Source organism: Equus przewalskii, chromosome 9 (genome assembly GCF_037783145.1).
Source record: "Equus przewalskii isolate Varuska chromosome 9, EquPr2, whole genome shotgun sequence".
Taxonomy (NCBI): domain Eukaryota; kingdom Metazoa; phylum Chordata; class Mammalia; order Perissodactyla; family Equidae; genus Equus; species Equus przewalskii.
This window is the reverse complement of record NC_091839.1, coordinates 36053964-36069087: the sequence shown is the minus strand read 5'-3', so window position 1 is coordinate 36069087 and position 15124 is coordinate 36053964. Positions and strand designations below refer to the sequence as shown.

The 15124-nt window shown below is 34.6% G+C and overlaps 1 long non-coding RNA gene across 1 annotated transcript; it reads left to right on the top strand.

The window, feature by feature from the left end:
• The first annotated feature begins 1476 nt into the window (after positions 1-1476).
• Positions 1477-12697, top strand: LOC139085548 (uncharacterized). The gene is made up of 3 exons (XR_011543907.1): positions 1477-1591; positions 11096-11251; positions 11363-12697. It is a non-coding gene; the product is annotated as an uncharacterized lncRNA (long non-coding RNA).
• Positions 12698-15124: the final 2427 nt, after the last annotated feature.

Here is a 15124-nt window from a genome sequence, read left to right as displayed (position 1 = left end):
TTTTATAGATTTTTTAAAAATTTAACCAACACACAATTATCCATAGTAATGGAAGAGAAAAATGTCAAGATAAGTCAGAAGAATGGTAACTCTGAACACGTAGGATTGGCTATAAAGCACATTGTATATGATTTCTGAGGCAGCACATTTCCCTTTCAATGTTTGCTAAATTTATATGAAGAATAGCTTTTATTTCTTAATACAAAACCTGAGTGGTGGAAGGGAAAGAGAACCGGCATTTGAAAAGTGGTCACGTGTTTATACTTGCAGGCTTATTATAAATATAAGTCTGCTTCACATTGTTCTAAATGTAAACCCTTTCTGGCTTTATCTATCTTCAAATTTTACAATGAGGGAGATCAGATCATTGGACCAGAACGCAGCTCTTGTTTCTATTCTTAGCATCACCAGTACCTACCTGTATAGTGTAGCAGGGAAATTCATTCAGGCCCTTTGTACCTCAGTTTTCTCATCTAAAAATGAAGAGGTTGATTAGATGATCTTAGTTATGGCCTCTGGAGCTAACACTCTGTAGATGATTCTATTGTTTTGGGGATGCTAGCTAGCTGGTTTGCATTTCATACAGATTTTATTTACTAAATAATTTGACATGTATAAGTGCTTCCTTAAAAGCAGATTTTCCAGAGAAAAATATAAGTGGGGAGATTCATTGCCAGAGCTACATAACATGGTAATTGTGGAATTAACAGTTACAGGAATAGCTTTTTATGTAAAACTAGTTTGGCATTTTCCATTTGTTTGGGGTTTCTGAGTAGTATTGAGGATGGCCCTTGCCAATTAGTTCTTGCTCCCTGACTCCCTGGATGAGGTTTTTCTGTGTGAGAGTTTGGTCTTGAAAGCCCAAGGCAGCCAGGAAGAAGGATATTGAAGCTGGAGTGCCCAGTGATCCTTCAAAGAGGACAGATGGAGACGGGTCGCTAAGGACGGGAGGACCCTGACAAAGGGATGAAATTAATTTGGACGGGACCCCTGAGGTTGGACAGAGTTAAATAGTCTAACAGTGGGAGGCTCATTTTGCAGCCAGAAGCAGTTTTCTTCTGAAAGAAGAGTCCTTTACTCTGGGAAACATTCTTTTGCCTTCCATGGCAATCTCTGTTTGGAGTCTTTATTCTTGCCTTTCCCCTCCTCAACTTTGTCTTTCTCCACCCCTGCCTTCTCTCTCTCCCTCCCTCTCTTCTTAGCATATCCTTTCATGATTAGATTAATTTGTTTACCCAGACAAGGGGAAGAATGAGAGTTTGCATATTGGTAAGAACAGGCTTCCTTTCCCAGTGCTGGAAACATTGAACTCTCCTCTCTGCCTTCATGGAGGCTTCAAGCAAAAAAAAAAAGAAATGACACCTCATCCTAAAACAAAAGATGTTCTGAGATCTTTTAAAATCCTGCTGAAGTAAAGAGAGGGCAGAGAGGGTGTGTGTGTGTGTGTGTGTGGGTAGACCCACAGCCTTGAAGGATTGTCAAGGCCAGTCTCTGAAGTGGAGACAGACAGTAAGGCTCTGATGAGCTCTGATGAGGACTGATGCCAAGGTGGGTGAGAGGAAGCACACAGGAGCCCTGCTGCAGACAAGAGGTATCTTGAAGTAGGGGGGATAGCCTGAATGGAATATGTTTTTCAAATAGTACAATTTTGATAATGCCAAGTTCATGTTCCCAGGAAGTGGAAGTCTGGAGTGGAAGACTGAAAACCTCAATTCTCACCTAAGATATGTTGCCTGTTGGTGTGTAGTCTGAGCAAGTTATTTACTCTTTCTCAGTCTTCGTTTCTTAAAATAAAATGGGAATACTCACGTTTCTCATGTTTTTTTTTCAAGAGGCACAAAAGAGATCATCTTTGTGCTAGTGCTTAGAGAGCTGTGTGATATTAGATACAACTTTGAGCATTAAGTTGCCCATCTGTAAAATGAGAATAATGATTCTTAGAGAGATTTTGTGAGAATTTAATGAGGTAAATGAGCCTGGCTAGGAAAATGCCCAATACTTGTTTATCCCCTTACTATCCATTGGGTGCTGGTTATCTTGAATATTTGGGAAATAACGACAACTTAGTTTGTAGTACTGACTTTTGATACTAGCCTAAAAACATAACTAAGGATTTGAACTTGCTGAAAATCACATAATGCATTCCAAAGTAAAATGGAAAAAGCATTTTGTATGATTTTCTGTTTTTTAAATTATCAATTGGCCATTGATATAGCTAACTCAGAGTTGACTCTGTATGCACAGATGACTAGCAGAAAAACGAATACAATTATATGATCTTATCAGCTTACATTATAGTCAACTTGTGCCATGTGGGCATCGACCAACTAGAGTGGACACCCATCATAGTGCTGGAGCAGAGGCTTGGAGACCCCTTACTGTGATATGCCAGATATTAACTTTGATTTGCTGGACCCTAGGGAGTTTTGGGGGTCTGGAACAGGGTCTGAGGGAAACAGGAAGTCCTTGAAGGGGCCTGGGGCAGTGACTCTTTACTAATTGGTATGAAAGTACTTTGATACTTTAAAAAGTAGTAGAGAGCTGAACTGTGCAGACAGACTGAGTATCCCTGCCAAACTAGAACTCCACAATCCTCTCCTGCGAACAAACAAATAAAAATGTGCTCACACCACAGCTTTTTCGCCAAATACCAACTCTCAACCCATTGCAAAATTTTTTTAAAATAATTTTTATTTTATTTATTGTGTAGAAGAGCTTTTGAATATTTTTAATTGAGGTAACATTGCTTTATGACATTATATTATATAAATTTCAGATGTACATCATTATATTTTGATTTCTGTGTAGACTATATTGTGTTCACCACCAAAAGTCTAGTTGCTATCTGTCATGATACACGTGTGCCCCTCTCGCCCTCCTTGCCCCACCTAACTTCCCCCCTGGTAACTACCAATCTGTTATCCATATCTATGTGTTTGTTTGTTGTTGTTGCTGTTTAATCTTCCACATGTGAGTGAAATCATACAGTATTTGTCTTTCTCCATCTGACTTATTTCATTTAGCATAATACCCTCAAGGTCCATCCATGTTGTTGTAAATGGCAAGATTTCATCTTTTTTAATGGCTGAGTAGTACTCCATTATGTGTGTGTGTGTGTATATATATATATATATATATATATATACACACACATATATATATATGGTATGTGGTATATATATGTGGTGTATATATATATATATATATATATATATATATATATATACCACATTTCCTTTATCCATTCATCTGTTGAGGGGCCCTTAGTTGTTTCCAAGTCTAGGCTATTGTGAATAATGCTGCAATGAAGACAAGGGTGCATATATCTTTTTGAATTAGTGTTTTTGTGTTCTTTGGATAAATACCCAGAAGTGGAATAGCTGGATCATATGCTTGTTCTATTTTTAATTTTTTGAAAAGTGTCCATACTGCTTTCCATAGTGGCTGCACCAATTTACATTCCCATCACCAGGGTATGAGGTTTCCCTTTTCTCCACATCCTCTCCAACACTTATTTCTTGTCTTTTAATAATAGCAATTTGGATGGATGTGAGGTGATAGCTCATTGTGGTTTTGATTTGCATTTTCCTAATAATTAGTGATGTTGAACATCTTTTCAAGTGCCTATTGATCATCTGTGCATCTTCTTTGGAAAAATGTCTGTTCATATCCTCTGCCCACTTTTAATCAGGTTGTTTGTGTTTTTGTTGTTGAGTTGTATGCATTCTTTACACATTTTTTATATTACCCCCTTATCGTATATATGATTTGCAAATATCTTCTCCCTATTGGTAGGTTGTCTTTTCATTTTGTTGATAGTTTCCTTTGTCCTGAAGAAGCTTTTTACTTTGATGCAGTCCCATTTGTTTATTTTTTCTTTTGTTTCCCTTGCCTGAGATGTGATATTCGAAAAGATACTGCTAAGACCGATGTCAGAGTGAACTGCCTATATTTTCTTCTAAGAGTCTTATGGTTTCAGGTCTTACATTTAAGTCTTTAATCCATCTTCAGAGAATTTTTGTGTATGGTGTAGGATAATGATCTACTTTCGTTCTTTTGCATCTGACTGTCTAGTCTTCCTAGCACCACTTATTAAAGAGACTTTCCTTTCTCCATTGTATGTTCTTGGCTGTTTTGTTGAAAATTAGCTATCTAAAGATGTGTTGGTTCTTTGTGGGCTCTCAGTTCTGTTCCGTTGATCTGTGTGTCTGTTTTTGTGCCAGTACCATGCTGTTTTGATTACTATAGCTTTGTAGTATATGTTGGATTCAGGGATTGTAATACCTCCAGCTTTGTTCTTTCTTATAATTGCTTTGGCTGTTCAGGGTCTTTTATTGTTCCATATCAATTCTAAGATTCTCTATTCTATTTCTGTGAAAAATGTTATCATGACTTTGTTAGGGATTGCATTAAATCTGTAGATTGTTTTAGGTAGAGTGGACATTTTTACTGTGTTAATTCTTCCAATCCATGAGCATGGAATATCTTTCCATTTCTTTGTGTCCTGTTCAATTTCTTTCAACAATGTTTTATAGTTTGTGATGTATGGGTCTTTCACCTCCTTGGTTAAATTTATTACTAGGTGTTTTATTCTTTTTTTATGATTTTAAATGGAATTGTATTCTTGATTTCTGTTTCTGCTGGTTCATTGTTAGTGTATAGAAACATAACTGACTTTTGGTTGTTGATTTTGTACCCTGCAAATTTACAGTATTTGTTTATTATTTCTAATAGTTTTTTGGTGGATTCTTTAGGATTTTCTATGGTATAAAATCATGTCTCCTGCAAATAGTGACAGTTTTACTTTTTCTTTTCCAATTTTGATATGTTTTGTTTCTTTTACTTGCCTAATTGTTCTGGCTAGGACTTCCAATACTGTGTTGAGTAAGAGTGGTGAAAGTGTCCTTCATTGTCTTGTTCCTGTTCTTAGAAGGATAGCTTTCAGTTTTTCACTGAGTATGATGTTGGCTATATGTTTGTCATATATGGCCTTTATTAGGTTGAGGTTCCTAACCCATTTTATTCAGAGTTTTTGTCATGAATGTGTGCTGAATCTTGTTGCATGCTTTCTCTGCATCTATTGAGATAATCATGTAATTTTTATCGTTCATTTTATTAATATGGTGTATAACATTGACTTGTGAATGGTGAACCATCTTTACATCTCTGGAATAAATCCCACCTGATCATGGTACATAATCTTTTTGATACAGTGTTCTATTCAATTTGCTAATATTTGTTGAGGATTTTTGCATCTACGTTCCTCAGTGATACTGGCCTGTAATTTTCTTTTTTTGTGTGTTGTTCTTTTCTGGTTTTGGGTCAGGGTAATATTGGCCTCATAAAATGAGTTCGAAGCCTTCTCTTCTTCAATTTTTTGGAAGGGTTTGAGAAGGATAGGTATTAAATCTTCTTTGAATGTTTGGTAGAATTCACCAGGGAAGCCATCTAGTCCTGGACTTTTGTTTTTTGGGAGATTTTTGATTACTGTTTCTATCTCCTTACCAGTAACTGGTCTATTCAGATTCTCTCTTGCATCTTGATTCAGTTTTAGAAGGTTGTATAATTCTAAGAATTTATCCATTTCTTCTGGGTTATCCAATTTGTTGATGTATAGCTTTTTGTAGTATTCTCACAATCCTTTGTATTTCTGTGGCATCCCTTGCAATTTCTCTTCTTTCATTTCTGATTTTATTTGTTTAAGCCTTCTCTCTTTTTTTCTTGCTGAGTCTAGCTAAAGGTTTGTCAATTTTTTTTTGTCTTTTCAAAGAACCAGCTCTTACTTTCATTGATCTTTTCTATTGTCTTTTTAGCCTCTATTTAATTTATTTCCACTCTGGTTTTTATTATTTCCTTCCTACTGATTTTGGGCTTCTTTTATTCTTTTTCTAGTCCTGTTAGGGGTAATATTACATTGTTTGTTTAAGATTTTTCTTTTATTTAAGGGAGGACTTTATTGCTATAAACTTCCCTCTTAGTACTGCTTCTGCAGTATCCCGTAGATATTGGTATGTTGTATTTTCATTTTCATTTGTCTCCAGGTTTGATTTCTTTGTTGACCCAATAGTTGTTCAGTAGCATATTGTTTAATCTCCATGTATTTATGAATTTTCCAGTTTTCTTCTTGTAGTTGATTTATAGTTTCATACAGCTGTGTAGAAAAGATGCTTGATATGATTTCAATCTACTTAAATTTAGTGAGACTTCTTTTGTGGCCTAATATGTGATCTATCCTAGAGAATGTTCCATGTGCATTCAAAAAGAGTGTGTATTCTGCTGTTTTTGGATGGAATGTTCTGTATATATCTATTAAGTCCACCTGCTCTAGTGTGTCATTTAAGGCCAATGTTTCCTTATTGATCTTCTGTCGGGATGAAGTATATGTTTTTAAGAGACTGCCAAATCTTTTTCCAAAGCCATTGCACAATTTTATAGTTCTAGCAGCAGTGTATGAGAGTCCTTGTTTCTCTACATTCTTTGCTACCTTTTGTATTGTCAATTTTTAAAATTTTAACCATTCTGATGGGTGTGTAAAGATATATTATTGTTCTTTTAATTTGCATTTTCTTGATGAATAGTGATCCTGAGCACTTTTCCGTATGCTTATTGGCCATTTATATTCTTGCTTTGAGAAGTATCTATGCAAATAATTTTCTTATTTTTAATTGAGTTATCTTTTTATTATTGATTTGTAGGAGTTATTTATATATCCTGATAGTACTTGTTTTTCATATATAGGTTTTAGGAGTATATTTCCCTGGTATGTGTCTTACCTATTATTTTTATTAATATGTCTTTGATGAGCAGAAAGTTTTATTTTGATGAAGTCAAATTTATAAATATTTCTTGATTAGCGCTTTTTGTGTCCTGTCCAAGAAATTTATCCTACCCTAAAGCTGTGAAGATATTCTCTTGTGTTTCTTTTAGAAGCTTCATGGTTTATATTTTAGATCTATGACCCAACTTAAGTTAAATTTCGTATACACTGTGTGATAAGGGTGTTTCTTTTTCTCCAACTAGATATGCAGTTGTTCCAGCACCATTAATTGAAAAGAATTTCCTTCAGTCATTGGATTATTTTAATGTATCTGTTGAAAATGAATTGATTGTATAAGTGTTTGTCTCTTTCTACACTCATATATATATATATATATATATATATATATATATATGTAAGTATTTTTAAAGATTGGCACCTGAGCTAACATCTGTTGCCAATCTTTTTTTCCCCGCTTTTTCTCCCCAAATACCCCCAGTACATAGTTGTGTATTTTAGTTGTGGGTCCTTCTAGTTCTGGCATGTGGGACACCACCTCAGTGTGGTCTGATAAGTGGTGCCATGTCCACACCCAGGATCCTAACCAGTGAAACCCCAGGCCACCGAAGTGGAGTGTGCAAACTTAACCACTCAGCCATCAAGCCAGCCCCTCTTTAATATATTTTGTTGATGTAATTTTCTAACCCTATTTCTATACCACACTATCCTGATTAATGTAGCTTTATAGCAAGCCCTGAAATCAGGTAATATAAGTCCAACAACTTTATTCTTTTTTTCAAAGTTGTGTTTGCTATTATATATCTTTTACATTTTCATGCAAATTTTTAAATTAGCTTGTCAATTTCTAGGTTAAAAAAGCTTGCGTAGACTTTTGATTGGGCTTGTGTTGATGTTATAGATCAATTTAGGGAGAACCAACATCTTAACAATATGGAGTCTTCTGATCCATGAATGTGGTATATCTCTTTATTCAGATATTTATTTTCTGTCATTAAAGTTATTTTCAGTCTAGAGGTTTTGAGAAACTTTCATTATTTCATTACATTTTTAATGATGTGATTTTAATTAATTATTCAAAAGTAGGTATTGAGTATCTATGTTTCAGGCACTGTTTCAGGTTCTTCAGCCACAAGATCAGTGAATCTCCTGCCTTCATTTTAGAAGGGAAGACAGAAAACAAACAAGTAAACAAATAAGCAATATAGCTTTATATAGTAATAAAGTCTATGAAGGAAATGATGCTCTGTAGCAAGAGAGAGTAATGAATGAGTGGACTTTTCATGGGATAGTCAGGGAGCATCTCTCTGAGAAAGTAACAATTGAACAGAGGCTGCACGATGTTAAGGAGCAAATCATAGTAAAAATTTGGAAAAAGAGCTTTCTAGGCAGAAGGTCTAGAGGCAGAAATTAGCTTGGTGTATTTCAGCAATAGCAAGAAGAGTTGTTGATAATTTTGCAATGTGATTTTGAGGTATTTTCATCTGATAGCTTCTATCTGATAGCTTCTATTCTAAAGGAATAAGAATTGAGATAATCAATTGAGACTGCATGAGGTAGATGTTGGAGAAAGGAGAAATTGAAAATAGTTCTTTTGAAAGTGACAGAGCAATAACCTAAGGGAAATGTACCGCACCTGGGACTACAATTTGAGATCTGGATCACGAATTGAGAAGTACTTTAGTAATGATTGTGTATTTTGCTGCTGCCAGATTCATCTGTTAGAGAGCAGACGTAGAGCTAGTATAAAATTGGGTTTAACTAACACTGAATTTTTCGGTTTTCATTTTCCTTCCGAGAATGCCAGAGAAAGAGATGAGGGGAAGAGAGTTAAGAGTACAGGCAATGGAGTGATTACAATGATGTTTTGTGGAATCCAAGATGAGAGAAATGAGAATATAAAGGGAATAAGAGAATTTTAAAAACTGTGCCAATTGAGTCAAGATAAAACATCTTTGGAGTTGCAACACTAAAATGCATGATCCAGAAAGATAGAAGTTGGTATAGAGTAAACTGTTAGAATGAAGATTTTAGAAGTGATGCAGTGAGTAATTGTTAATGAAAATTTCTAAAACGTAACCTTGGGATTGTATTGCTAAGGTGGAGAGGAAAAACTAAATTGTTGGAAATAAAGAAGTCAATGAATGAGAGGCCAGGGTATTGAATGGATATAAGTATGAATATTGAACTTTTAAGAATGATGACAGAAGTAATGGTGGAGTGGATAACAAATGAGAGAGAGAGATCCAAATGTTGGTGGTGACTATAGCATCACCATCTACGCCACTGCAGAATGGTATTCTAGGGTACAGTCTGATGGACTATGCTTCAAAGATCCGGGTTTTTATGGAAGGAGGGAGGAAAAAGAAATCTTCTAGAAGCAGCAATGAGGATCAGAGACAGCAGTTCTATCTGTCAGCCTGTGGTGCCACATGGGAGGAAAAAGTATCTGCTTAGGGCTATAGACGAGGCAGCATATTCAGGGAATAGCTAAATTTATGTTGGATTAAAAATTTGAAAATAATATCTAGAGGAGATATAGAAGTTCTAGAGAAGAGTTAGAAGAGTGAGTTTCAGGGAGTACAGTGCAGAAGTTTGGGAGGTCAAACAAGATTTTGGATTAGGGAATGGACAGAGCTATATGAAGGGAAAATTGTGAGTGATGAAAGATGATCTGAGAATTTTGGACTTCTACCAGTGGCTGAAGTAGAAAGTTCCAAGGCATGGTGAGTTTCCTTCACATTCTCTCTTAGGGGAAGTGTGCGATCAGTTTTAATCATAGCATCCTTCTCGGGTTTAGTGTTTTATGCCATTTGTCCTGGTGAGACAGGTAGTGTTGAAGTTGGAAGAGTCAGTTTGACCAGGAACACTCGGAGCTCTGTAGGCCTCTCTTATGTTTATGAGCTGCAGGATGAATGAGGCAAAATCTCATGGACCCCACACACTTGTTGGTGGGCATAAAAAAGAAATAAAATTATGTTTGTATTGTTAGATTCAAAAGCGATCTGTTACTTCAAAAAGGAGAGGCTTGAGCATGCATGGACTTGAAACAACTTGAGACACATTATTGGCCATTGTTCGGAGTGTTTGTCTTCCTTTTTAATTATTCCAAGAAATTAAATACCACTGGAAATGGCATCAAAGGTCAGAGCAGTAATCCTATAAATTTGAACACTGACACTAAACATTATATATATATGTATATACATATATATTCCTTATAACATATGTAAACATATTTACATATAAGTAATGTATTATATTCTTGATATATTATCCATATATCATTAGATTACATCATGTCTTCACATAGGCCAAGACTATTGTATGCAATATAATTTTTCATACTCGTAAAAAATGATAGTTGCCCACGAAGACTTTAAAAAACATATTCTTTGTGCTTATATTTATTCAAAGGTTTAGAATCTGTTTCTTCAAATGTTTAAGAGTAGCTTTAACCCAAGAAACACCTCTTTAATCCACATTTACTCTTTAGTTTTCCTTTGCCACCTTGAGAGATACAATAATAAAAAGAGGGAAAAAATATGTTGAAGACAGAAGAAAATCTCTATCTATTCTTAATGTTCTGTTCTGGGTTGGAAAATGAAATTTCTTACACTTGGGTAAATAAAAAAGTTTTTGTATATGATCATATCCTAGAAAGCAGTTATCTCCCTATTTTCTTCTCTCCTGCTTCCTCCCTTAATGGGAGAGTTCTTCTGTTCTTATAGCTTAGACCATTATCTTTCCACAGCTTCCCTGCAAATTTAATTCTCCACTCAAAACTCCTTTCTGTCTGCTCAGCAGCTCCTCTCTACCTGACACTTGATGTTTCTTCTCTTTGCAAGTTAAACATGGAAAAGACAAAAATAGAAGAGCTCATTAATTGATGTAAGAAAAACATGTCAGGGTGAGAGAATGAAGTTCTAAGGGCAAACACAGTGTTGATTTTTAGCCAGTTGACCCAAGATCATCCCTTCATTAAATAGCTGTAATGTAGGCCACAGTTTGGATCATGCAAATATTATAAAATACTTATTTGACTTATAAATTTATTATTAATGAGTGATAATATTAGTAATAAACTTGAACTAGACTCAGCTGCTTCATTTGGCAATATAATGCTAATAAACTCTAACTTAAGATAAATAGGAAAAAAGCAATAGAAACAACTTGCCAAAGGGCCCATTTCCCACTTGATAGGACAGTTTTCTTAATTTGTTTTCTATTCCTTTACTTGTTTTCTCATTTACTGCAACAGTGCCTGGTTCTGGAAGTAAACAAGGTTATGTGTAAAATTGTAATTTAATTTTTCCTCAGCTTCATTCACCAAAGAGTTGAGCTCAGAAACAAAGCAAATGTTTAGTCGTATAGCAAATGGGAATCTTCTTAATTTATTCAGAAGAATGCAATACACCTGACATGGAAAATCTGAAATGGGAGAAAGAAGCGTAGCCTTAGTAAAGTGTGTCTCAGGTGAGTAAATGTAATAGAGAATATATTTTATTTTTGGTGGTGTCTGGATTAATTTTTTGAGATATTAATTTGTTATTTTTTCTCTGTATTTTTTTTTCTTCTCCTGCTCAGTTCCTAGAAGGTAGCAAAGACTTTGTATTCCCTTGCCTCTGGGAGGAATTGTATAATAAGGTTGAAGAAGAAATTGCTTATAGACTGCAAAGCACGACAGAGTGATAAAAGAATGACATGGAGCTAGCTTGAACAATGGGAATCTCAGGAATAACCATAGTACCTGTGAGAATGGAGGAGACTCCCCAATACTTTTGTTCTTCATAAGACTCCAGGACCTTTGCAGGGCACTGGGTGGGGGAATCTTCCAAATAGTTGAGTTTAAATTTCCCATCAGTTTGGCAGGATGGAACTTGTGAATGGAATTAATTTTATTCATTTTTTTTGTTTCTTGTTGTTTTTGCTATAATTATTATCATTTATTTTTTACTTTAGGGCAACAAATAGGACTAATCATAGTCTTTGGTTCATGGCATACTGCCATCATTGCTTATTCATGGCCTGCATTTATTTTATTTATATAACTTTATGTATTTATTATCAATATGATGAAATTATATAAATCCATTGCTCAATGCAATAACTGGAATTTAATATACATCTATGTGCTCTCCCTCATTCCATTTTCTTTGTCTGCCTTTGGAGTAGCCATTATTTTGATTTTTATGTTTATCTTTACCCTGTCTTAAAGAAAAATTATAATATGCATACATTGTCCTAAAATATTTTGTTTAGTTTTGCTTCTTTTTCGGTTTTATAAAAAGAGTATGAGAATGTGTGCATCTTCTGGGACTTGCTTCTTCCTCTCATCATTATCATAATAAGATTCATCCATGTGTTACGTGTAATTTGGTTCATTAGTTTTCATTGATATTGAATATTTCTGCGGTTATGCTACAGTTTATTCATACTTCTGTCAATGGGCATCTGGATTATTTCCAGACTTTTGCTATCATTGACAGGGCTGCTCTGTGTTTTCTGGTACACATTAGCTAAACTTCTCTTGGGTAAACACCTTGGAGTGGAATTGCTGGTTTATTGTGTGTGCAAATATTCAACTGTATAGATAATGCTAAATTGTTTTCCAAAGTGATTATTCCAAGTTACATTCCATTAGCAATGTGTGAGAGCCCATTGATCTACAATCTCTGTAATACTTGGTATTGTCAATGTTTTGGTTTCGCCCATTGAATGAATGTAAAATAACTTTCTTGCTCCTTTTTCACGTTTCCCTGATTACTGGTTGCTTTAAGCTTCACATTTTATGCTTTTTGTTGTTACATGTTTTCTATTCCATGAAATGCCTATTCAGGTGTTTTGTCCATTTTTCATTTCTTTTTGTATCTTTGTTATTAACTTATAAGAGTTCTTCACTTATAAATAATATCAAAATTTCAATCTGTTTTTTCTTTTAAGTGTGTTTGTGATGGTTTAAGAAATCATTTTCTACCGTAAGGTTAGAAAGACATCCATCTATATTTTTCTCTTAAAATTTTAAACTTTATCTCAACAGCACATCACCACTTCTAGTCAACATTGGATAGGAGTTTCTAACCAGTTCTGTAGACAAAGGAATGAATTAAAAGTAGTAAGAATAGGAAAGGAGAAAAAAAAACACCTGTCATTTTCAGCTGATATAATTGTCTACTTGAAATTCCCCAAAACTGAGTAAACAAATTATAATAGTAGGGGGGTTGAGCAAGGTAGCCAAACATAAGATCAATACACAAAAGTTGATTACACTTCTGTAAACCAGAAACAAATAATTAGAATAATGATAACCCTGAATGACGCCATTTACAATAACAGTTAAAAATATAAAGTACAATATTTAGGAATAAAACTAACAATAGATGTGCAAAACTTGTATATAGAAAACTATAAAACTTTTTTGAAGGATGTTAAAAAAGACTAATAAGTAGAGAAGTCTCCTATGTTCATCATGGGAAGATGTCATAAAGACTTTAATTCTTCCTACACAGATCTATAGATTTAACGTAACTCCAGTCAAAATCCCAAAGGATTCTTTGTGTAACTCAATAAAGGTCCAAAAATAGTCAAAATACCTCTTTAAAAAATAACATGAAAAACGAGTTGTTCTTCCAGATATATGGGCTTATAGGCCTATATTAATTAAGATGTGTTACTCACACAGGAGAGATAAATTGGTGCATGAAGTAGAATATAGAGTTCAACAAAACACCCATGCACATAAAGAACTTTGATGTTAGATAGAGGCGGCATGGAAAATCACTTGGGAAAGGAGTTACTACTCAATAGTTACAGCTGGGAAAGTGGTTATCTACATGGAAAAAGCATGAAAATTAATCTCTACCACACATTATACATGAAACAACTTTCTGTGGATTAAGAATTTAAATGGCAGAGGCAAAGATTTAAAACTTTCAGTAGAGTTCATTTGTTTTAAAGAAAGTAAAATAATGTAACATTTCTACATACCCAAATTTGCAGTAACATTTTGTACCTGGTTTACTTTATTGAGTTTGTATTTACTACAGGACACAGATTCTAGAGAATCCCGTGAATAAAAAATTCTTAAGTTTCTATTTCCTTCTACAAAATGATGTCCACTTTTCTCCATTGCTCTCCCCTTTCCAATCCTTCTAATTACCAGAGGAGAAAATACTAAATTAGGTATTAATGTCATAACTCTTGCAAATTCGTTTTTAAATAAGGAGGGGTATATCTAGGGGAGATGAAGGGATGTTGGAACAGCACTGAAAAAAGCAAGAGGCTTCAAATATTAAAAACTTTGAATTCTGAATATATGTGTTAACAGTTCTTATGTTTGGCAGATACTGTTAGTTCACTTCTTCAACACCCATTTTGATTTATTTTCACTTGCCTACCTCCATTTTGGAAGCTCTAAAGCTGAATGCTTATTTTTTCAGACCCCATTTTAACTAGAGATGGCCACTTGACTCAATTCTGGCCAATGAGACATAAGATGTTGAAGTCTGTTGGTGCTGTCTCTTCTGTTTCCTCCTTTCTGCTGCCTGGAAAATAGAAGCCATCCCAGAACTGTAGCAGCCACTACTACAGATGACAGAGCAGCAAAGCAAGGGTTTTGCTTTCTTGATGGCATCCTTGAGCCCCTGTACAAGCCGTAGACCTACCTACCTACAACCTTTTGTTACATAAGTGAAGTAAACCTGTTTGTATTAAGTCACCATTCATTGGGCTTTCTAATACTGACTACTGAATGCAATCCCATCAACACTCTACAAATAATCCTTACTAATTCATACGTGTGTACTGGAATCTGGTGATTATCATTCATTCATGCGAATGTATCAACTTCAGTATACTTTCCCCAGAATTTAACAATTCTGGTAGACGAAGGTTAAATAGTAAAGACAAAGAGGAATTCAATCATGTAATTAACACATTTAATCTGATAGGTATAAATAGGTCTTCATATTCCACAAGAAGAGAATAAATAGTTTTATACCTTCTGGAACTTTTACAAAAACTGATCACGAATTTGACCACAAAAAATGTTAAAATTTTTAATGGTATTGTCAGCTTTATGGATTGTCATAAATCTATCATATTTGAAATAAATAGTAAATAGATAAACAGAAACTCTGACTACTTAGAAATGTATTTCTAAAAATATTGTGTTGAGTCAGTGAGGAAATGAAAAAGGGAATTACATGCTATCTGGGAAGCAAAGAAAATGAGAGTACTTCATTCTAAAATCTATGAAACACAGCAAAAGCTGCACTCAGGAGAAAAGCAATAGTCTTAAATGCCCTCAACATCGAAGAAAAATAGTAAATAAAGGAACTAAGAATTCAT